This window comes from Podarcis cretensis (genome assembly GCF_951804945.1).
Source record: "Podarcis cretensis genome assembly, chromosome: 9".
NCBI lineage: Eukaryota > Metazoa > Chordata > Lepidosauria > Squamata > Lacertidae > Podarcis > Podarcis cretensis.
Window position 1 is genome coordinate 23,614,947 of NC_137178.1, and position 23,058 is coordinate 23,638,004.

Below are 23,058 nucleotides of genomic sequence, written 5' to 3' on the forward strand. Positions count from 1 at the left end.
TTGTAGCATCCATGCACATGATGATGAGAATTTTACTGTCACCTGCTCTTTTAATAAATCTAGAGATGTGTAGCTGTAGTGAAATTTTCACTGCATATGTAGCTGCTACAGGCAGCCAGATAGCTGATTAGCTAAGTTTGTCCTTGGTAGTTTATTGTCTGCAGCAACCCATAATAAGAAATTTAATTCAAGCATGACAAATCAAACACAAACGTGTTTCTAACTTTCAGGTTGCTCCTTCATACTATGTTTCTCTCTCTCTCACACACACACACACACAAGCTCCCTGATATGATTATAAAAAATGATGTCAAACCTGAATTTTTAATTTACATTTCTGTTTCAAGCGTGGTTTTGAGGAGAGGGGTATGGATATTTAATGCAGAAACATTGATAACATAGCTACAAGTATTTTCTATTTATTTATCTTGAAATATACCATAGATTTAACATGCACAAAATGCACATTATACGAGATACAAAAGCAATCATTACAGTCATTAAGCTAAAAATCATGTAGCAGCAGCAAGAATTATTGAAACAAAACAATTGGCAGTATTATTTATTGGATTCTAAGGAGAGCTTAAGACATAGCAAAGAGTTGGTCTCCATGAGGCAAGTGGCTCAGAAGTCGACAGGGATCATGTGAGAAATGGTCAATTTGTTTAACCTAAAAGACCCAGTGGCAGGGTTGAACATAACTCAAGCCATGGCTAAGTGCAAATGAGTGAGACTGTGGTTGGTTTCTCAGAGGAAAATCCTCTGTACTTTATTCTTCCTGCTACTGCACTAGCCAGAGCTAAGCCACTATTTAGCTTAGTGTTATGTCCAAATGTATGGTTTATATTCCTCAGACAAACCACTTACCAAGTGGTAAGCTAAGAACAAGCCTATGCTAAAGTTCACAACAAACCATGAGCCCAGATTTGGACGCAATGCTAAACAAACCATAGCTTAGCTCTGGGTAACGCAGCTGCAGCAGGACCAAATGAGGAGCAAAGTAGCCACAAGTTTTCCTCTAAAATCTTGCCCAATTACACTTAGCCAATTAAGTTTTGTGCGCAAACTGGTCTGGTCTCTTATTTTAAGATGCAATTCTATATGTACTTATCTTGAAGTAAATCCCATTGAGCTCAATGGGATGGGCTTATGAGTAGACATGCACCAGACTGCATTGTTGGGCAATGTTTTTCATTGCCTAGCAAAGACCACCTTGGCAGTCATGGACAGGCAGAGAGCAGGTGCATGAAGTTTTACTGGTTTAGCATTTTCAGCATAAATTTCAAGTGCTTAAAATACATTTCAGGAAGGACATTTTCATTCACTCCCTCAGCATTTCGAAATGGTTTGAAAAAAGGAAGATCAAAATTTGAACTTATAAATGATTTTGACCCGATTCACACTGTGCCACAGCATGCAGCCTCTATGCACGGTGGGCTGTGGTAATTAAAGTTTGTGAATTGCCTACAGCCTCCAATAAACCCACATCAACACCACAAGAAGATGCATACAGTCTGCACAGTCACAGAAGAACTTGGGGTGGAATCCTTGCCCATCACTGAAGTTCTGGTTGAAGGATAAAGAATCTTGGCCTAGTAACAGCCTTACTAGGCTGCTTCAATGACAATACTTAGGTAATACTGTAACCTGCCCCAAGCCCTTGTGGACAGGGTGGGAAATAAATTTAAATATGTTAATTGAAAGCCATGGTGTCAATTAGCAGCCCTGGAGACCAAGATAATTCAGAAAAACATAAGGCGGACATTTTGTAGCCAAGGGTTACATTCTGTGGTGAAATGATATCCCGCTGCTTTGTTCGAACTGCTGTTCTTGGTTTTATCAAGGCTGTTAAGAAATAAGATCTCTTGTTGGGCATACTGAAGTGCTTCTCAAAAATAGCCATGCCACACCTAGAAAAGTAAGCATTTCAAGAATGTCCTCATTTACTATATGCAGCTCAGAGAACAAAGCATGCTTGTGTGTCTATTTTGCTATGCTATATAACAAGAGAAAAGGGTATCAAGTAAGCTGCATGCAAAGTATTCCTAAGAAAACATGTTTTCTTTATTATCTTTAGGCTGCTCAGGTCAGCAGCTGCTTCTTTTGGTGGGGGCTAAAAAGCACTTCTCTTTTTTAAAAAAAGAGCAACATATGTCATAGCACAGGAGGGGGAACATTGGCAAGGAAGGGGTCTAGGCTTGTTTCCAAGCTGGGCGAAAGCCAAAGAAGATTCCAGGCAGACAAGAACCACCTGTTATAACATAGAAGGACACAGATCAGGGCAGGGAGAGGCTTAAAAGATGAAATGAAAAAAGGGAGGTGACCTTATGGATCGTTTTACTAAACATAATGTGCATAAATATAGAAACCTAGTTCCATGCATCTATAGGCACTGTGTTTTGAGTAAACTAAGGTGGCCCGCAGTCCCTGCAGAGGCAAACCAAGGTTGCTTCCTATTCAAACATGGCACTGTTGTCCATCCACTGCAAGAACAGTATAGCAGAGTGTTAGTTGTGCAGCCACCTCGTGTGAACGCATTATTTTATATATTTATTCCACAAAATGCAAATACTGTTGGGTTGTAACATGAAATAAGAAACCTTTCAAAGTGGTTTACAATAAAATTATCGCTTAAAAAAAAACCAGCAGCAGAAACAACCGTCTAAAAAATAGTTTAAACCAACAAGAAGCTGAAAACCAGATTAAGACACTTGTCAACATTTTACATGAATGGATTTTACATGAATCGTCCAGGGGTCCTTTACCTTTTTTACCTTTATGCAGGTGTAATTTCCTTATTCTGACTCAGCCAGCTGAACCAAGATGGCAGGGCTGAGGCTAATATAGATTCCCCAAAGGGGCATTCTGGGGGAGTGGCCGAGGCAGGACCACAAACAGGGTACTTCGGCTGGATCCTAAATCCATTCTCCTCAGTTCACATCATGACCTGACAACCTGGTATGACACGCTATTTTAAAAGCTTGTTTACCCTCTGCCAGGCTTATGCAGAACAGCAGCAGCAGCATCTGCTGAATGGGTCCTAGATCTGTTGCAACTTTAAACCAGATTCTGGTGCACGGGATTGCTGCCTGAAGAGTGCAGTCCTATCTATACACATCTGTTCAAAAGGAAGTACAGTGGGTTAAGTACTTAATTCGTTCAGGAGGTCTGTTCTTAACCTGAAACTGTTCTTAACCTGAAGCACCACTTTAGCTAATGGGGCCTCCCACTGCTGCCATGCCACCAGAGCACAATTTGTACAGTGGTACATATGCTTCAGGTTACAGGCTTCGCTAACCCAGAAATATTACCTCAGGTTAAGAACTTTGCTTCAGGATGAGAACAGAAATCGTGCTCCGACGGACCTCCAGAACGAATTAAGTTCTTAACCACTGTATCGTTGTGTTCAATGGTGCTTATTCCCAGGTAAGTGGATTTAGGAGTGCACCTTTAGAGTCAGCTTAGTTTATACAATCAATAGAAAAATGGTGAAGCCCAGTGTCTTTTGTAACATCTACCCTCGTGTGTTCTTCTTCTTAGTTCATAATAATAACCATTATCAAAATATATACCATCCTATTACATATCATAAATCATATTATTATACGGGTATGTAAAACTATTCAGTATGGTTATGAAATATGGTTAAGAATGACCGTCCACCTGCTGTTTTTTTATATATTCTATAAGCTGCACAGAGTGGCTGGGGAAACCCAGCCAGGTGGGTGGGGTATAAATAAAAATATTATTATTATTATTATTGCCTGCTGTTATATTCTACAGCAAAATACAAATGCTTTAAACGAAAACAATTCATCAACACAAACTGTATCACTACAAATGTGCAAAACAAGTTTCAAAGCAACAAACTATCTCCATGTGCTGCTTCAGTGTTACTCTTTTGTATCTAATGCTTGTGCGTATTTCTTTGTAATACATGTTTCAATTGTACAACGTCTGCCATGATATGCTGTATTTCCATTCCGTGGAATTTAAGCCTATGGATTGCAATAGGTTTACTCCGAGTATGGTTTAGGAAGATATTGTTCTATATCCATCCTTTTTATTTGTGACCACACATTGACGACATTCCAAAAATGATCCAATGGTTTGGATTAACTTTTCTCTCTTTCCTCCTTTTTCCTTTTTCTTTTCAAGTGCAACAAAAGGCAGTTTGTTCTCGTTTTACAGCTTCTTCAAAACAAAACGCAGGGTGGTTTTTCAATGAATATGCTGCAACATGCAGTCCAGTTAAACATGCCCGGACCCATTGATCCCACAGGACTGGGCTGATCCCCTCATGACTCTCTCTGAGCCAACGGATTCTTCTGTCTGCAGCAAAACACAAACCACCAAAGTGTTCCGACCTTGATCGGTGCCATCCACGTGCTGCTCCCCGTGCGCTCACATGCCCGGCGTAAACAGGAGGTGGGACTGGAGGAGGAGGCGGCGGCGGCGGCGAGAGAAACCCCGCGGACTTTGGAGAACTTGGGCGCAGCAACCCTTTAAAAAGCACCGCCGAGCCCGCGCTTCCAGCCAATGGCTCCCGAGCGAGCGCTGAATATGCAAATCGCGGGGCGGGGCCTGCGCCCGAGCCGAAGTTCGCCTTGCCAAGCAAGCAAGCAAGCAAGCCATTGTCGGAGAAGCAGCCTCTTGCTGCTTAAAGGGCCCGGGAGTGGGATGCGCGCGTGCGCGCGAGCACGCGCTCGCCCTCCCTAACCAGGAAACAACATCTGTTAAGAATGACAGCTCCTTGTTTTGAGTCCTTTGTCTGCAACTGTGTCACATTATCGGGGCTGCAGTGCAGCAGCAAGGAAAAGGGCGGATGGGGGGGGGGCTGGGGAAACACACAAACACACACAAAAAACACGCGGCTGCTTTTGGGCATTTCCTGCCCTTCTGGTTTAGAGCCGAAAAAGTGATTAAAAATAAGAATAAAATCCACCAAACACCCCCCGCCCCCACGCGCGTTACAACACAACCCTTTCCTATCCGGCTCCCCTGTTAGAACAAGCCAATAGAGATATCCCAGTAAAAAGTCTCCCACGCCTTTGTGTGGGAAAACCCCCAAAGGGGGAGAGGCTGGCGTCTCTGCCAGTAGCCAGTAGCCCGAGCCCGCTCGCTCGCCCGCCCGCCCGCCCTGGCGCTGCTGGGGAGACAGCGAAGGAGCAGCAGCAGCAGCAGCAGCCTCCCCCTCTCCCGCCCTCGTTCGGATGGCAGTCACGTCCGCCGCTGGGAGCGACGCTGGGGCTCCGCCGAGCGAGGAGGGAGCAGACGTCAAAACGGCCTTATGAATATTGATACGGAGGCTAGGCTGCTTTCGTAAAGGAGCAGAAGGAAGCAAGATGGCTGCCTTTTAGGATTGGTTAGCAGGGAGAGCAGATTGCTTCGGCTGGATTCGGCGAGGCGGAGGGGACTGCTGGAAAGAGGTCAGAGGCGCGCTTCTCTCTCTCTCTCTCTCCTTCTTCCCTCTCTCTCTCTCTCTCTCTCTTTCCCTTCCCCCCCTGTTCCGAACGCTCTCCTTTTCTGACCTCCTTTAGTAGCCCGTGGGGCTCCTTGGTGTGACTTTTAGGGAAAGAAACACACACACACACACACACAACTCTCCGCGGGTCCAAATGGAAAAGAAAATTACAGCAGCTTCGCCAACATGGCTGACAAATAGAAAAAAATCGAAGCTATTTTGGGGGTTCCTTCCCCCTTCTATTTCCCCCTGTATGTGTGTAGCTTTCGCCTTGTGAACTTTGCTGTTTTAGCTACTTGGGTTTGGAGTGGGTGAGCCTCCCCCCCCCCCCACCTTTGTGTTTGTTGGACAGAGAAGTCGATCTGCTTTAAGTTTTGTTTTTTCCTGTCTTATAAAATTGCACTTCTTTTTCCTCCTCTCCGCTTCCACTCTACACCCCTCACCCCCAGTTGCAGCCGCCCTTTAAACGTGTGTTCTCGCTTACACACGTGCTGAGTTCTTAATCGCGTCCGGGCTTTATTCTGGAAAGAGACTCCCAAGTGGCCTTGGGGAAAGCAAGTTTGCGGAGGGTCGCTTTACAAAAAATAATAATCGATGGTTGGGTTATGTGACCAAAACTTTAAGAGTATATGCCCTTATTAAAAAAAATAATAGCAATAAAGTGGAAGAGGGTTTGTGATCTCTGGGCAAAAGCAAACTCTTTCTTGAGAGGTGCCCAGCGTTAGAGGGCAGGGACGTTCTTCCTGGACGCAGCGGGTTAGAGAGGCGTGCGTGCGTGCGAGATTTTTAATGTGTGAAAGTGTGTTTTTTCCCCCGGCTTTGTGCTTTTCATGAATCAGCTCTCATTTGGTTTACCGGTGAGTGACAAGCAGACACAAAGGCAGGCGCAGTCCAAGAGAGAGGGCGGGAGGGGGGAAGAGAGAGGGGGGCTGTGGACTTTTCAGGACGACAAGGTCAGAGGCGCAGAAGGAAAGTGAAGCCCCCCCATCCTGGGGAAGGAAGAGAGAATTGGAGAGGACATTTGCTCCCCGGCTTCTTTTCTCTACCTTTGCAATTCTCTGTGCTTGCTATTTTGGCTTCGTAATTGCTGGATCCCGTGATGAGAGCCAGTTACTCAATGTGGGTGGTGGGCGGGGGGTGGGAGGACGACGAGGGAAGCTTCCTTATGCCCTTTTAAATAATTGCCATTTAACGAGATCAAGGCTACTAAACCATAATCTACCAGGAACGTGCCAGTCAAATGCAAAACGTTGTGCCTTCTTGTATTTATTATTTAGCATTAAACCTAATTCCAATCACTCCCATAGGTCATATGTTAGATCTGTAATGGGAGCTTTAATAGAATTGGAAGTGTTTCTTTTTTGCCACTTAGCATGCTTTCTGCAACAGTACTTGGCTGTACCTTATATAAAATTTGCCTTTGTAAACTGATTGTGGTGGGGATGGAAGGAGCTGATGTGATCTTAGCAGCTTTCCACTGAAACGTTCACTCTGATGATCTCATTTTGAGATATGTTTTTCCCCTCCATGGTGAGTATGCAAATACAAAACCTGATACCATGAGATGGTAAGTAATGGTAGAATAGGACTTGTCTGGCTGTTATATATTCACAAATGCATTTTTTAAACAATGACGGAAAAGATGCCTTCCTTCTGTAGAAAAAGGTCAGTGGGTGGTTGGTTGCTAGCTAATAAGGCCATTGTATTTGCATTTTAATGGCAGGCTGACACTCCAGGAAGAGGGGTGGAGAGGAGGAATAGCAATAGCCTTACAGTCATTTGTGGAATTGCATGTGTATTCCATGATGGCACTTTCAGTTGAGAACTAAAGCAAATAGAACAGAGCTTATTTGTAAAACAAATTCAGCAGATGGGTGTTAATGGTCAAGCATAATGAGCAGGCTTCAGTTATTGGGGTGCGGGCTTGATCAGAAGGCAGAAACAACCCCATACCCAATGCATGCCTGGTCATAAACAAAAACTAAAAAACACCAAACCTCCCTAACACAAACCTGTTGAAACTCCCTTGTGAGTTCTTGCTACTCTTATCTCTGTTAACAAATTCACTCAATTAGCTTGTGTCCAAGCTGCAGTCTGCTTTGAAAAGTAAAAGGGATGTTAGCAACAACTCCCACATTACTCCTCAAAGGTTAATGTGCTTTGTTGACTTTTTCTGGTTACATCAGTGGAGGGTTGATTTTTTTCGTATAAGCTTAAGAAGTACATATTTCCTCACATTGTTCTATTATTTTTCAGTAATAATAAAAATAGCAGTATGCATTGTTCTCATGCGCTGCTTGATATGTTCCCAGATAATAATTGTTGTTTTATTTAAGTTAGTGACACACGTATGAAGTACAGTGGAAAATAGCTGTTTTCTTTAAACAAAACGGTATCCACCTACCAGACCTCTCTCTCTGCAATGGGAAAACTTTCTTCCATAATCGTGAACTGAGCCGTTGGTGTTTCGTCAAGAATATTCAATATTCTGAAAAGCTTAAACAAAAAAATTAAATCCTCAAGTACTGCTGATGGGATTAACCTTTGAAAGCAGCTTCTGCACACAGATTCTCTTTCTCAGCTGGGAACTCCACACACAGATTGGTTGGGGATCCAGTACAACTTCCATTCACAATATGGAAGTAGGCTCATCCTTCTCTTTCAGTGAAACTGGTCTCTATCCCAAATTACAGTCTTGGGCTGCATGCATATTGGTGCACACAAATGTATCTCGACTTAGGAGCACTGAGCATCAGCATGACACTGGTTTCTAGGAAAGCAGGTAACAAGTTAGCACAGTTCATAAAGTTCATTTGCCGCATCATGTAGTCCATAAATATGGTAAAGGATGCAGGTGGCGCTGTGGGCTAAACCACTGAGCCTCTTGAGCCTGCTGATCAGAAGGTCGGCGGTTCGAATCTCTGTGATGGAGTGAGCTCCCATTGCTCTGTCCCAGCTCCTGCCAACCTAGCAGTTCAAAAGCACGCCAGTGCAAGTAGATAAATAGGTATGGCTGCGGCAGGAGGGTAAACGGCGTTTCCGTGCACTCTGGTTTCCGTCATGGTGTTCCATTGTGCCAGAAGCGGTTTAGTCATGCTGGCCACACAACCTAGAAAGCTGTCTGTGGACAAACGCTGGATCCCTCGGCCTGAAAGCAAGATGAGCGCTGCAACCCCATAATCGCCTTTGACTGGACTTAACCATCTAGGGGTCTTTTACATTTACCATAAATATATTACCAATGTTCTGTGACAGATTCTGTAGCATCTTATACTTAGTAAAGGTAAGGGCATCTAGATTCTGCCTCAAAAGTACTTAAATCTTTACTAGTGTAACTTGTAGGATAAAACCTTTAGCTTAGCAAAATGTATACATAATATATACTGTAGAGTGAATGACTTTTTCCCTTAAAAGTTCCATTGTTGAACATCCTAGTGGATACGATAAGAGTTCTAGGTTACTGCATATCATCAGAATAAACAGTGAACAACTTTATCAGAATGTTGCCCTTCTAGAGATAAAGCATGTTATTGTTATTACTTCTGGGACCTTTCACTTATTGTATTGTTCTGCATATACAAACCTCATTTTTGAAATGAGGTTCCTAGTCTTAGACTTTGTTATGCCAAAAGTGTTGTGCCCTGATAAATTGTTATGGTTGTTCAATTGTTACTCAATTTTGAATGGCAAAAGGGCAATGTGAAGTGACTGTGGCTGCAATCCTAATCTCAGCAGGGCTTGCTTCTAAGCAAACATGTTTAGAGTCATGGTGATTGTCTTGAGTTTCAAAATAATGTGTAGCACTGAAATTGCCATTCGAAATCAGTACATTATTCCTGCAGGACCAACTAAAACTGGTTGCCCTTCTCAAAAGCATCTCTGTCCTCAAGGTTTCATAAATGTAGATGTGGCGAACACCACTATTTTGTTGCAGCTTGCCTAAGTGCTTGTTCTGCTGGGATTGCTGTTTTACTTAGGATGCTACTTGATTGGTACAGTGCAGTTTTAACCTTATGGGCTGGACCAACCCATAAGTTAGCTGTGCTTTATTTCTATTAAACTTGCTGAGGTTTAACTATGGCTAACTTTTCACACTGATTTCAGTGGAACTCAAGTTCAGCTAACAGACTGTGTTCCTAAACACAATTACCCTGAGAGCAAGTCTCATTGAACTAATTAAAGGTTACTCATGAATAGACACATGTAGGACTTCACTGCCAGTCTGGATCAAACCCACTGGCTACTTAAAAAGACAAGACAACTTTCCCCAACGTCCATGGGATGTTCACTGTCCATGCCAACTCTAGAGTATTCACATTGCTAATGAAAGATTGAGAAATAATTTCTTTCTTGATAATAAATGCGCAAAGGGGAAATGGAATCCTTAAAGTGATGGGGAGTACATTCACTTTTTAATTCCCTGCAAGGATAAGATAACTATTGGCAAAACGTTCTGTTCAGGGCAATATTGCTGATTTTGAAGAGAGCAAAGAGATTTTTTTCATGTTTCATGTAAATAAGTTTTCTTGTTCTACAATTCTGTGATTCTATGATTTACCAGAACCTTAATTTTTTGGATTGGAATGTGTGTATGCTGCTGTCAGTAGATCTGTGGGCTAGTCAATTGTTTAAGGGCAGGTAAACAGATATGAGACTAAAAGAGATATTTCCCACACTCCCCAACAGCTAGATAAAGAAAAACTGTGACTTTGCTGAGCAACTTCTGAGAAGCAGTTGCTAAAAAATCATCTCTGTGTGAGATGCTAAACTTGGTTACTAAATTTAGTTTTCCCCATTATAGTCAAGGATTGTGATAAGATGCAGGCATGATTCTCTTGAGCCATACATGAGACTCTAGGTCAAAACTGTCACCTTGACTTGGGCCTGGAATCAATAGGAAGCTCATGCAGATGATGCAGCATGGATGTAATATACTGCTAGTGACTTCCCACCATGTAGATGTGGGCTGTATGCATGTTGTATTCACTGTACAGTCATACCTTGGATCTCAGACACCTTGGCTCCCGAAAAAATCGGCTCCTGAACGATCAAAACCCGGAAGTGAGTCTTCTGGTTTTCAAGCATTCTTTTGGAAGCCGAATGTCCAACGGGGCTTCTGATTGGCTTCAGGAGCTTCCTGAAGCCAATCGGAAGCCGTGCTTTGGTTTCTGAACATTTTGGAAGTTGAACAGACTCCCGGAATGGATTCCGTTCGACTTCCAAAGTACGATTATACTTCCTAAGGGATTGTCAATGGCATTATAGTAATGAACACTTTGGTTACAAAGTTGTTTGGTTACATGCAAGAAGCAGAGTGCCTACTCTGTTTCAATCTTCTTGAAAGAGATTGTTATGGCCATGTCACCAAGTAGAAGAAGAAGAAGAGGAGTTTGGATTTGATATCCCGCTTTATCACTACCCGAAAGAGTCTCAAAGTGGCTAACAATCTCCTTTCCCTTCCTCCCCCACAACAAACACTCTGTGAGGTGAGTGAGGCTGAGAGACTTCAGAGAAGTGTGACAAGGTCACCCAGCAGCTCCATGTGGGGGAGCGGGGACACAAACCTGGTTCACCAGATTACGAGTCCACCACTCTTAACCACGACACCACATTAGAGCCATTGCAACTTAAACTTCTAGGAACTGGAAATCTGTAAGGCCTGGTTGGTTCATAGCTGCTCTGGGATGAAGATTCTCCATGTTTATTTCACTTACACCCGGCTGTTTTCTCCAGGGCACTTTTGAGCTTGGATATGTAACTTGAAAGCTTCTCCATGGAATTCAAGCATCCGGAGGTATTTTTGAAAGCCTCTGTGTGTGGCAAGGTGGGCCCTGGTGTTAGATTAATTCATGGAAGGTAAATGTATCATTAGCTATTACACATACCAACTAAATGTGCATATTATGCCATGCCCAGTGGTAAAATATCGCTGACTACTAGATACTGGGGCCAAATTATAAGGAACGGCTAATGGCTATTCCCAGAACACCATGCTTGTGAACTTCCCCAGGGCATCTACTTGAGAGCTCTAGCAGTCAGAAGTGGATTAGATTAGATAGACATTTAATCCAATACAGAAAGTTAGCACTTATGTCTTTATGGACAGAGGCAGTCTAGATTTACTGTGTCTGTCACCACCCAGAAGAATTCTATGTGATGGCATTTTGGAGTTTCCAAAGCATTCTTCACAACTGCCGTTGCTGCAGCATAGCCTTTTAACAACGACCAGTGCCACAACTGGGTCAGCTTTGGTACAAGATCAATGCTAGCTCCATCTGTGCTGTTTTTCTCCTTTGTTTTCTTTCTCACTCTTTCTCCCCTTTGTCCACTTTTGAGCCCTTGCTAAGTTTCGAAAAGAATTGGTGGTTCTTTTGAACAATGCTGGAAAACACAATCTCAAATTATTTTGCCAAACAAGATAAACTATTGATTTGTCTTGTTCTCTCTGGCTGCTGTGAAGGCATTTTGCCAGTTCTTAATGTTATGACATCATCTAGAAAGGCTATTTGTTTGATCTGGTTCTGAAACGCAGTGGGATGCATTATGAATCATAAAAAACTGACTGCAGTGTGAATCAGAGATGGATAGAAGCTGAAGAGAGATTTGAACATACCTATTATAGCTCTGTTGTCATTTTAATCTGAACTGCAGGTAACAACAAATCCACTTCAGTTGACCTCTGGAAACTTAAGTCTTTTAAATTTATTTGAAAAATCACTAACTGAAGATGCTACTGAAATACAAAGCATCTCACAGATACAGGTGTAGTTGTAAAGATTCTAATAATCAGTGTAAGATTTAAGAAGCCTAAATTGTAAGGGCTGGTGACTGATTTAACCCATGTCTAGTTTACTGATGAAGATACTGTGCTATGAATTGGGAACGCCCCCCTTTAGCCGTGCTACTGTCCTAAATCAGGGTTTCCCAAACTTGGGTCTCCAGCTGTTTTTGGACTACAGCTCCGATCATCCCTAGCTAGCAGGATCAGTGGTCAGGAATGATGGGAATTGTAGTTCAAAAACAGCTGGAGACTTATATTTGGGAAACCCTGCCCTAAAGTCATGAATTGGCTTCTGACAAACTACTCCCTTGGCCTCAACCCCAGCCCAAATGCATAGGATAGCTGCCTTAACCAAGTCAGACCACTGGTCCATCTAGGTTAGCATTCAACACTGACTGGTGGTGACTCTCCAGAGTTTAAGGCAATAATATTTCCCAGCCCTGCCCAGAATTCCTAGGGACTGAACGTGGGATTTCTGCCTGCAAAGCATGTACTATACCACTGATGTAAGTCTTTCTTCCTACTCCCCTGTCTTCTGGATTCTTGTAAGGATTGCAACAGTATAGAGTGCAAGAAGAGCTTTGATCTGAACACACTCGGTTTCAAACAAGAGTCTTTCCCAGCCCTACCTGAAGATAGTAGAGATTGAATCATGGAGCTTCAGCAAGCAAAGCACATTTCTGGTGTCCCCTGTCCTATGGTTTACCATGGCGTGTGAATGCAGCCAGTATTGTAGATATATTCTAGAACAGCTGAGAACCGTTCTTGTTCTTAATCGTTGGCATTTGAAATTGTTTTCCTCTGCACAAGGAAAATGGGACTTGAAGCAGATCTGCAAGGAAATCCAGTTATGCTGAAACTCCAGATAATATGCAACACTGGAGGTTGTGGCTGCAATCCTACGCAATAGCCCTGAATACATAAACAGCCACACCATATACATCATGTAAATGGAGAAGGCAAAGCTCCACATATTTTGCAGAGCTCCACCACCTGCCATTGCCAGGCATGAAAAATACTTACATGAGCGGGAGACTTTGAATTATAGTTTGTAGTTCTTCTGTCAAGAAGGGTATATCACCTGCCGTTCTTGCCCCCAAGCAAACTAAACAGATTTGCTTGGGGTTCCCCTATAGCCGTAATGGTGATAATGTCTGGATAGCTGTGACTGCTTATTCACAGAAGGAAGTGTGCAATAGAGGACGACATGTAGTGTGGAGATCTATGGACACGGACTCTTAGGTCTAGTTCACATGTTCAGGAGTGGTCTGACTGGCATGTGTGAATCAACCACTGATGTGTGTATCTATAGGAGTTACATACGTGTTTCTAAATGGAGTCCGTTCATACTTTCATTGGCATCCCATACCCAAGTGATGTCCTTGACTATATGAACCTGCCCTTAGAAGTGTTTCGATGTATTGTTTTAATTTCTCTTTCAAATTGTACCCCACCCTTCAATGTGTAATGATTCCAGTGTATGTAACATACACCGCAGATCAGGATAATAAAACCACTACAATGGAAAATTTCCTGAAATGCTAAATAAAATTCCCCATGCAGTTCTAATCCTACAGCAGGCAAGACCCTATTAGTGTCTGGCCTCACTACATTAATGTGCTCCAAATGAGATGGGCTAGTTCTTAATGCATCAGGGGCCAGCCATTATCACAGAGGGGAGGATATTCCATGAAACTGGTGCCACCACTGAGAAGGCACTATTCCACATCACAGTGAATTTCAGCCAGTAATGGGATGCCAAGAAGGGGTTCTCCCACAGATCTTGAAGCAGAGCTTTTAAGAGGTTTAAAACACGAAAGCAGGAGTTGGGTCAACAGCTTTGCACCTTTTTAAAAAAGGGTTTGTGTGTGTATCCCTCCTCTATTTGAAATGATTAATTAATTCATATTATTGAAATTATCTCTGTAATGTAGAAGGGCGAGGAAGAGTGCTGGCCTGGAGAGGGCTTATTACTTAACTGGATATATTGATACCCATGCATTTATTATTGTGATGGTGTACACTTGCACATTTTCTGTTCTCTGCTCCAGCATAAGAAACTGTGTAGAGCTTGATATTTGTTCATCTGAAAGAACTGTGCCATTAGTCTATTAAAAGCGAGGTGATTGCTTTGTTGACTTGCCAGGTGAGGAACCTACAACAAATATACATCTCTTGGCTGGAATTGCCCCAAATGACAGCTTAGTTCAGGTCTTGCACAATGTATTACAGAGAATAAGTTGCCAAGCAGGCAGCAGGATATGGGAGAAAGGCATTTTGGCTGCAGCCGCAGATAATTAATTCTCTTGTCTAAAATTCTGGAATGATTCCTTTACCCTGCACGTATAGTCAGCTAGAGGTCTAGATGGACTTTTAGTCTTGAGTTTCTGATTGAATTGTGAAGCTTTTGCTAGAGTCTTGTGCAGAAAGTGTGCTTTATAAAATGAGCCTAAATGCACTTTTTTCTGGGGGGGGGGCGGTGATCACACTGAGAGAATAGTTAATGGTCTATACAACTGGGGAGGGGGGATCTGTGGCTTTCCAGATGTTGTTGGACTGCAATACCCAATAGCCACAGCTAACATGGCCAGCGGTAAGGGATTATGCATTTCAACAACATCTGGAGGAATATAGATTACTCACTCCTGTTACATCACTTCCTTTTCACTAAGCTAGTATATAGAATGGGAAGTGGTGAATAGAGTAAATGGAGATGCTAAGATAAAAAGAGAGAGTTGTAATCCAATAAAGTAATAATTGTGCTAGAGAAGATTGGATAGCAATGCTAGATTGTGCACATTTCTGCTCCTATAATTAATCCCTCATTTGTTTACTTATTTATGGCAACTCTGTGCCATCACAGAACCAGAGTTCTTTGGGTGGCTTACAATGCTTTATTGTTCCACAAAATCCTTGTGTTTGAAGGGACCCACTGGAAAGTTAGCTGTGGAGGCTCCATGAGCTATGTCTGAAGATGAAAGGCAATCTGGGCTCGAATGCAGTACTAACAGGGAATAATTATTGTTTGGGTTATATTTTTACCCTGTTGTTTGCACATGGGAGCTAGGGCTTGCTCCAAAGTGCTGAACTTGAAGTGGAAGGAAACAGCTCTAGTTCTTGGGCACCTCTCATTATCCACTTCCCCACTGTTGATGGGTACAAGCCTAAGTGAAATAGGAAGTGGGTAACAGAAGAGAGACCTGGTACCATGCTGGCTTGGAGATACTATTGCTGGCATTTCACAAAGGCTAAATGAGCTAAACGTGTCGGTACCTTTGGACTAACTGGCATTGACGAAGTATTTGTCTAGCTTATGGATATATGACGTGCTGGCTTGCCTTGCACAAGAATGCTACTATCATGGTAAAAAACTTAGCATGTGGAAGTACCAGAATGTATGAGTCCATAGCTGGTCCACTGAGGTGTAAAGGGGTTTCCCTTGAAAAGTAAATTGTCCACAACTCAGCTTGAAAAATGTGTTGTGTTTATCTATCTATCTATAATCTAACTATAGTTCTACTGCAGATTTCTAATAAGTTTAACACTCAGTGCTTGCTGAAATAAGTTGTTTTAGAGGCAGGAACTGAAAACCCAATAACTTTATACAGGAAAATAAATATTACCTGTTGACTTTCTACCCATACATTAAATCCAAATCTGTGATGCCAGGTAAACTGGCCTTAGTTCTTGAAATTAGATTTCCCTTTTAGTTCTTGCACTACATCTTTAATTTTCATTTGTGGCTTTTTAATGGCAGATGAATGAATGCAAGACTTGAAGCCAAAAGAACACCAAACAGATTGGGGGGGGGGGGGCGCAGTCCAACCTGGCTTTTTCTTGAAGTGCATGCTTCTGTCAAAAATAATTGTACTATGAAGTAATAACCACAATTAAAAGTATCAGTTAGGGGATAACTTCAATAAACAAGGGGCTCTGGTTTTTTTTATTAAACCTGTATGCTCTTTGACTTGTATACATCACATACCACATGCAATGACACCATTAATTAGTTCAGACTTAGCACCTGTAGGTTGCTTACCAGTCCAAAGATAGGACAAGTTCAATGACAGAATGACTTCTTGCATTGTTCAAACCATATTGACAAGTATTGCCCTGTTGGACTGAAGTCACTTTCAAGTTAGTAGTTTGAGATTGCAACCTTCCAGGTGTCTGGGTATAGTGGACAGAGAAACAAAATATATTCAAGCAGAGTGTCATACTCACTGTGCCCAAATGCTGCAACCGTCAAGTCTATATATTTGGAAGTAGATACTCATGAACCCACAAGGGACTTCATTAGAAATTAATGCAGATAGGACCAGGTATCCTATTGGAAACCACTGAACAGTGTCTTTTGTGTGAAAGCTGAAACTTTGAAAATAAATTTCAGTATCTTCGTTACAGCAATCAGTATTCTTTATTTTCATGAGGATACTTGTTTTAAATTTGTTGCTAACGTTCCTTTGCCTGTACTTGAGTTACAGAAAGTTACATCGTAGCTTGTTCACTCCTTATACAGTTCCTTCTGATTTCTTTCCTCAATAGTTAGCACATGTTTTCGTCTTGCTTTGGAGAAAGCAGCTAACTGTTCTAGGAAATGTCTGCCACTGTGATGGGATGCACACTTTTTGCAACATTTTGCTCTCCAGGAAGGCCCCGAGACGCATGGCTCCAACTTGCTTTCCCTTCAATGCTGCAGACCAAGCTGCTCTTTCCATTCAGAGTTTCTTCCAATCCAGCCTCAGTCAGCACCACGTGGACTTTGCGCACATGTCTGACTGTTTACAAACACCCTCCCAGAATTCCCAAGAGCTGTTGCGTAACAGTCTGGCGGGTGCAACAGTTCGCGAGTCGGCAGCGTTCACCCGCAATGGTCTACTTTCCCCTCCATTTTTACTATCGCCCACAGCCATCATAACCTTGTTATAGGCTGCTTGGAGTATTCCACAATACTCAGGGTTCTTTTCCCTCCCTGCTTTCCCCCCCTTAATAATCTCCTTTTGTTTAGGCGACATTCAGCTCTGTAGCTTACAGCAAGGTCATCTGCGGTGAGCCAAAAATAGAAGCTTCACCGCTTGACAAAGAACTGGAACCGGCCAGTGCAAACCTTGTGTGCCATGGGGAGTAGACGTAGTTTCTGCTTTCCGAAAGGACTAATAGTCTGCAGACAACTGCAAACATATGAAAGTAATGCTGGGTGCGTCCTTGCTATTTGGATCTATGGGGGGAAATGCTAAACACTCGAATCAGCAGTCTTTAACCCAGGCTGGAGTCATGCACACACAGTAGGGCTGCATAAATCGCACAGAAGAGCATGCTGTAGCAGATTAGCTGTCCAGAATTGTAGTCTAAACATTTTAACTCTTCCAACCAAAAACGCAGGCAAACTTTTTGCTACTGCAGTGATTTTCTTGTTACGGTTTTAAAGTGCTTTACAGGTGTGAGGAGTGGTAAGGTGGGATGCGGGTGGTGTTGTGGTCTAAACCACTGAGCCTAGAGCTTGCTGATCAGAAGGTTGGCTGTTCAAATCCCCGCGATGGGGTGAGCTCCCATTGCTTGGTCTCTGCTCCTGCCAAGCTAGCAGTTCGAAAGCACACTAGTGCAAGTAGATAAATAGGTACCGCTGCAGTGGGAAGGTGGGAAGGCATTTCCGTGTGCTGCTCTGGTTTCGCCAGAAGTGGCTTAGTCATGCTGGCCACATGACCTGCAAAAACTGTCTGTGGACAAATGTCGGCTCCCTCGGCCAGTAAAGCGAGATGAGCACTGCAACCCCAGAGTCGTTTGCAACTGGACTTAACTGTCAGGGGTCCTTTACCTTTTTTTTAAGGTGAGCAGGCTGCGACACATTCATAGTTGTTTGAGCAGGGTATGCTGTCAGAGATTCAGACAGTGTGTCACATATGGCGGCACCAACTTTCAAACACCCATTTCATGCACCCATCTCAGAACATATTCATTTTAGCCAGCCATTAGCAAATGCTTTTCACAGGGGCAAAGACCATCATGCAGCTATCCTAAGCATGCTTACTCAGAAGAGAGATGTGGTGTCTGCAGTTCTCTTTAATTTCTTGAAGGTCTGTGAGAATGTCTCATGAAGCAATGCCTGGTACTGTTTGGGAAGGTGATTCTCCTTTTCTCCGATAACTGCTTGGATCTCATGAGTGATCCATATTTCTCAAGGATGGAAGCAACTTTGAATGCTGGAGACATAGGCTCACTCATAGGATCCAATCAGTTCTTGGATAAATGTTTGCAGTAGAAAGAAATTCTGTTACCAAAGGGGGGTTTGTTGTTGTTGAGTTGTTGTTGTTGTTTGCCATCCTCCTCTTGGCACCCCCCGCTTTCATTCCTAGAATCTCCAAGAATTTGTGGGCAAATGAGAGTTATAATTTTGAAGTGAGTGGGGTTTTAAAAAATCTGTTTCCTTCCGCTGGTTTTGATGCATCTATGTGTGCGGGGGTTGTTTTTGTCTGGTTGGTTGGTTGGTTGGTTGGTTGTAATTCACTTTGGATTGCCTTGGACAAGATAAAGCAACTAACAAATTAATTAATTAATTAGAACACCCTTATTCAATGGGTCTTGCTTCCAGGTAAGTGTACGCTGAGGTTGTATCGCATTATGGTTAAACCCCACACTTCTTATATCTCTTCTACTGAAAGTTTATTTCTTGATTGCTGAGAGTTCTAGAACTCTTTTCTCTTTGATTTTCCAAATGACATGTTACCTTACTGCAAAAGAAAAAAAATATTGTTGTCTTTTCTAACGTTCTCCCTTTGTTTTAGTTTGGGGCGGGCCTCGCCTATTTTCCTTCTTATTCCTGGCTTAAACGATCTGAAGAAATGCAAACTCAGCAGGGCTTAGCAACGTTTTAACTCCATCCTTTTCTCTCCTCTTGCAGTAAAGGTCAAAAGCAAATGGGATTCGCAGCTGCATTTAAAATAGCTTGGCAGAGGCAAATCTATTCACTCCCCCCCCCACCTTTTTCCATTTGCCTGGATACATTAGTAGAACATTTAATGTACATGATTATGAATAACATTTTCAGTGAACCCCTTCAGCTGTTTTTCAAAAGGAAAGCTTCTCTAAAAAAGAGGGGAAGTGATAGAGCTTTGTTTGTGTGTTTTCCATACAACTGTAATGAGTGGAATTAGTTACCGTAAATGTCTCCTCCTTTAAACACTGAAAGCCTGGTTCTGTGCTGCTGCATTTATACTGTTAAATGTCTGTGTATCCTTGTGGTACTCATATCATTTCTTTGCCTATTGTATATATCAAATCAACCAATGCTGGAAGTAGAAAGCACAGCTCTTGGTCCCTGAATTGAAGAGACCTTGCTTTGAAGTTCTCTTTGGGAGAAAAATGCCTGGCAGCATGAATTGATTGACATTTGTGGGCCATTTGTGGGCACCGGTGATGAAACTTGCTAGGGCAAAATAGACTGGAACAGGCTGGTCTTCGCCTTGCAGCGCAGCTCGGATGTACAAACACTGTAGTGTCAGGGTTTACCTCGAAAGCAGGCGTTCCAGGTCATTCTGATGTCTCGCAACGTGGCTTCGCGCACATGGCTGTAGTGTTTACAAACACGATCCCAGAATTCCTGAGGGCAGTTATGTAACAGCTAGCAAGTGCTGTATCAGGCTCACTAAAATGACCTGGATCACGGATGTTGGCGTAGACTCAACAGAGCAGTTGGGCGGGAGGTGGGGAAACACACATGCTAGGAAAATGCACGTTGGGTATGTGAGCACGTAACTTTACTCATGCAGCCGCTAACTAGCCTGAATAAGCGTTTCAGGCAACTCAGAATAAATTTGATGGCGCTTTCTTCATCGTCGTAAGCTTCCGTTTCTTCGAGTGTGTAGTGACTTGGAACATTTTATAAAAGTACGAAAGGAGCTCGTGTTGTGACATATTCTTCTGAAAGGACTTGTCTCAGATTCTTTATTAGAATCCGTTTGCCACTTTTACAATTCCATGTTGGAAAGAACGGGTATTGGTGGAAAATAAAAAAAGACATTCATTCCACAGTTCCACATATGGATTTCATATGCAGAAGACTTTGTCGTGTAATTATCTTTGTGCAATATCAGTTGTGGATATCAGGGTTTTGCACACTTCCATTTTTAATTATGAAGACTGTGGGATCTGCTCAGGCTAATCAACCACTCAGTATGCCATACATGAAGTTTGTAAATGTGCCATGAATATCTTAGAAAAGGAAGTGGTGTGTGTAGGGGGAGGGGGACAAATCCTACTACCCCACTTAAAGGGGCGAGTAAAAAAAAAAAGGGACACAGACTTAGCCAGTTACTCTTCCAATTAAGGATCAAAAGCCTGGGTAAATAGAAGTGGTTTTGCTGGGCCTAAAAACAAACAGTGGGGGCATCCGTGCTGCTGTGTGTAAGATAATGATGAAACTGTTGGCCAAAATGGGTCCTTAATTAGACAAACAGTACTTATTGAGCTTTCTCAGTGCATGCAGGATGACAATGAAGAGTGTGTGCTGAGCTATGCATGAGACCACATTTTGTTTGGATTCCCACCCTGAAGTGAGTGCAGAATTTTACTTTGCAGCTCTGTTAAGAATGTGATGCATATAGTATCCTTAAATTGATGATGCCCATGATCAAACTTCTCATGTCCCTTGATGAATGAACAGATTTTCTTGCTTTGTTATCTGCTACATTTGTACCCCACTTTTTTCTCTAAGGAGCTCAACGTGGCCTACATAATTCTCCCCCTCCTCATTTCATCAATGATGATCACTCACTGAGCACAAGGGAGGCTGGGAGGCTTCCCATTGGGTGATTACATGAATCACCAGAAAGTTGCATGTCCAATGCAAGACATTCCCAGAAACACTCTTGAGAGTGGGCAATTGTTAATTATACCACATCGTGACAGTCTTTACTCTTAGCAAGCCATAAAAGTAACACTTTGGGATGTAAGCGAAGCATGATTTTTTTAAAATTTGGGAACAACTGTGGCTCTGCTGTCAGAAATTGCTTCTCATTACCTATCTTTTCTTTTTTCCAGACTTGTTTTGTTCAGATTCTCTAGATTTATACAGGCTTTGGAACTGCCAGTCAAATCTGTGCTGCATCTTTTTAGTTCACCTCCTGAAACTGAGTTGGCTGCTAATGTGTTTCAGTTCTTGTTTCATAGATATCAGATAACAAGTGGCAGTTTAATTATTGCCACCCCATGGCATTAAGCTAATTTTAAATGCTTTACTCAGCTCACTACACTCTTTTTAAAAATACACTCTGACTAAAACCACAGCCAAACCCTTATAAAAAAAAGTTTTATTTAAAAAGAGACTGGAGGAATAAAACAAGCAGCAAGCCATTGCACAGAATTGAAATTCCATGCCCCCAGTTCCCTGCCCACTTAACTGAGAGCAAGCCCCATTGAACTGAATGAGTCTTACTTCTGAGGAGACACATACAGCTTTACATTTTGCATTAACTGGCATACAGAATTCAGTTAAGAATGGCATCTTTCTCAAAGTGTTTTCCACGTACAGTGGTACCTCGGGTTAAGAACTTAATTCATTCTGGAGGTCCGTTCTTAACCTGAAATTGTTCTTAACCTGAGGTACCACTTTAGCTAATGGGGCCTTCCGCTGCCGCTGCACGATTTCTGTTCTCATCCTGAAGCAAAGTTCTTAACCCGAGGTACTACTTCCAGGTCTATAACCTGAAGCGTCTGTAATCTGAAGTGTCTGTAGCCCAAGGTACCACTGTAATCCAGTCAAGTGTGTGAAGAAACTCCTGAAGTACTTCTCCCAGGGTATGAATCTCTCTCTCTCTTAAAAAACAAAACAAAAAAACCCAAACCTTTAGTTTTAACTTTGACTCAAACAACCTGAAAACAACATCTTCATGTAATTGACAGATTTCAGTTCAAGACATATGAATGGACTCAATTACCATTCTATCCCCCACCCCATCCCTGTCTTATGTTAGGTACTACAGTTCTGACTGCCATGGTCAGACAACATGATTGCCTGAAGGGGCACCATATTCTTTTCTTTTCTTTTTCTTTATTAAAATTATTTATTTATTAAATTTATATACTGCTTACTTGAGGTAGAAAAACTCCAAGCACTTTACAAAAGCCATATATAAACAAACATTAAAAGCAAGTTACATTAAAAAAAACACACCATAAAACCAGTAATTTTAAAACAATTTAGCAGTGGGACAGTGGGTCTGGCCGTTAACCAGAAGGTATGTGTTTCGAGCTGTGGGCAGGATTTCTGCATTTTAGGGGGTTGGACTTCCAACAGGTGTCCCTTCCAACTCTACTATTGCATTATTCTGTCAAAAACATGTGTTAACATTGCATGCTAAAATTACATATAATGTCCAGAATCCCAATGGTTTCCACAAGTTTTTGGAATGGTAAGGCTGCAGTCCTAACCCCACTTAACTGGGTGTAAACCTAATTGAATTCAATAGGACCTACTCCTAAATAGAAATGGTTAGGATTGTGCTGTGAATCTACTAAGACAGCAGTCCCCAATTGTGGGTCTGTGGACCCCGGGGGGTTTGTGTAACCCACCCAGGGGGTCCGTGACACATACCCATCAACTGTCTGTCACATCCCATTTTTCAGAGAGCATGCTCTCACGTGAGAGCACAGTGCCCAGAAATGTGTGAGGCTGTGGCCAGACGCGCATCTCATGGGAGATCATGGTGCCCAAAAATATGTGTTTAGGGACCACTGTGCTCTCACATGGCTCTGGAAGACACACAACCCAGTTTTGTGCTGGGACATGCAGCATTCACATAACCAAAACTGCCACCAA

General features: G+C 42.5%; 1 protein-coding gene across 2 annotated transcripts in view; it reads left to right on the top strand.

Moving 5' to 3' along the window:
• Positions 1–5,164: 5,164 nt before the first annotated feature.
• The window catches only part of TET2 (tet methylcytosine dioxygenase 2), a 72,925-nt gene continuing 55,031 nt past the window's right edge, over positions 5,165–23,058 (top strand). For both annotated transcript variants that reach the window (XM_079990188.1, XM_079990189.1), the window contains exon 1: positions 5,165–5,429. The gene's annotated coding sequence lies outside the window, so the exon portion shown is untranslated. The remainder of the gene's footprint in view (positions 5,430–23,058) is intronic.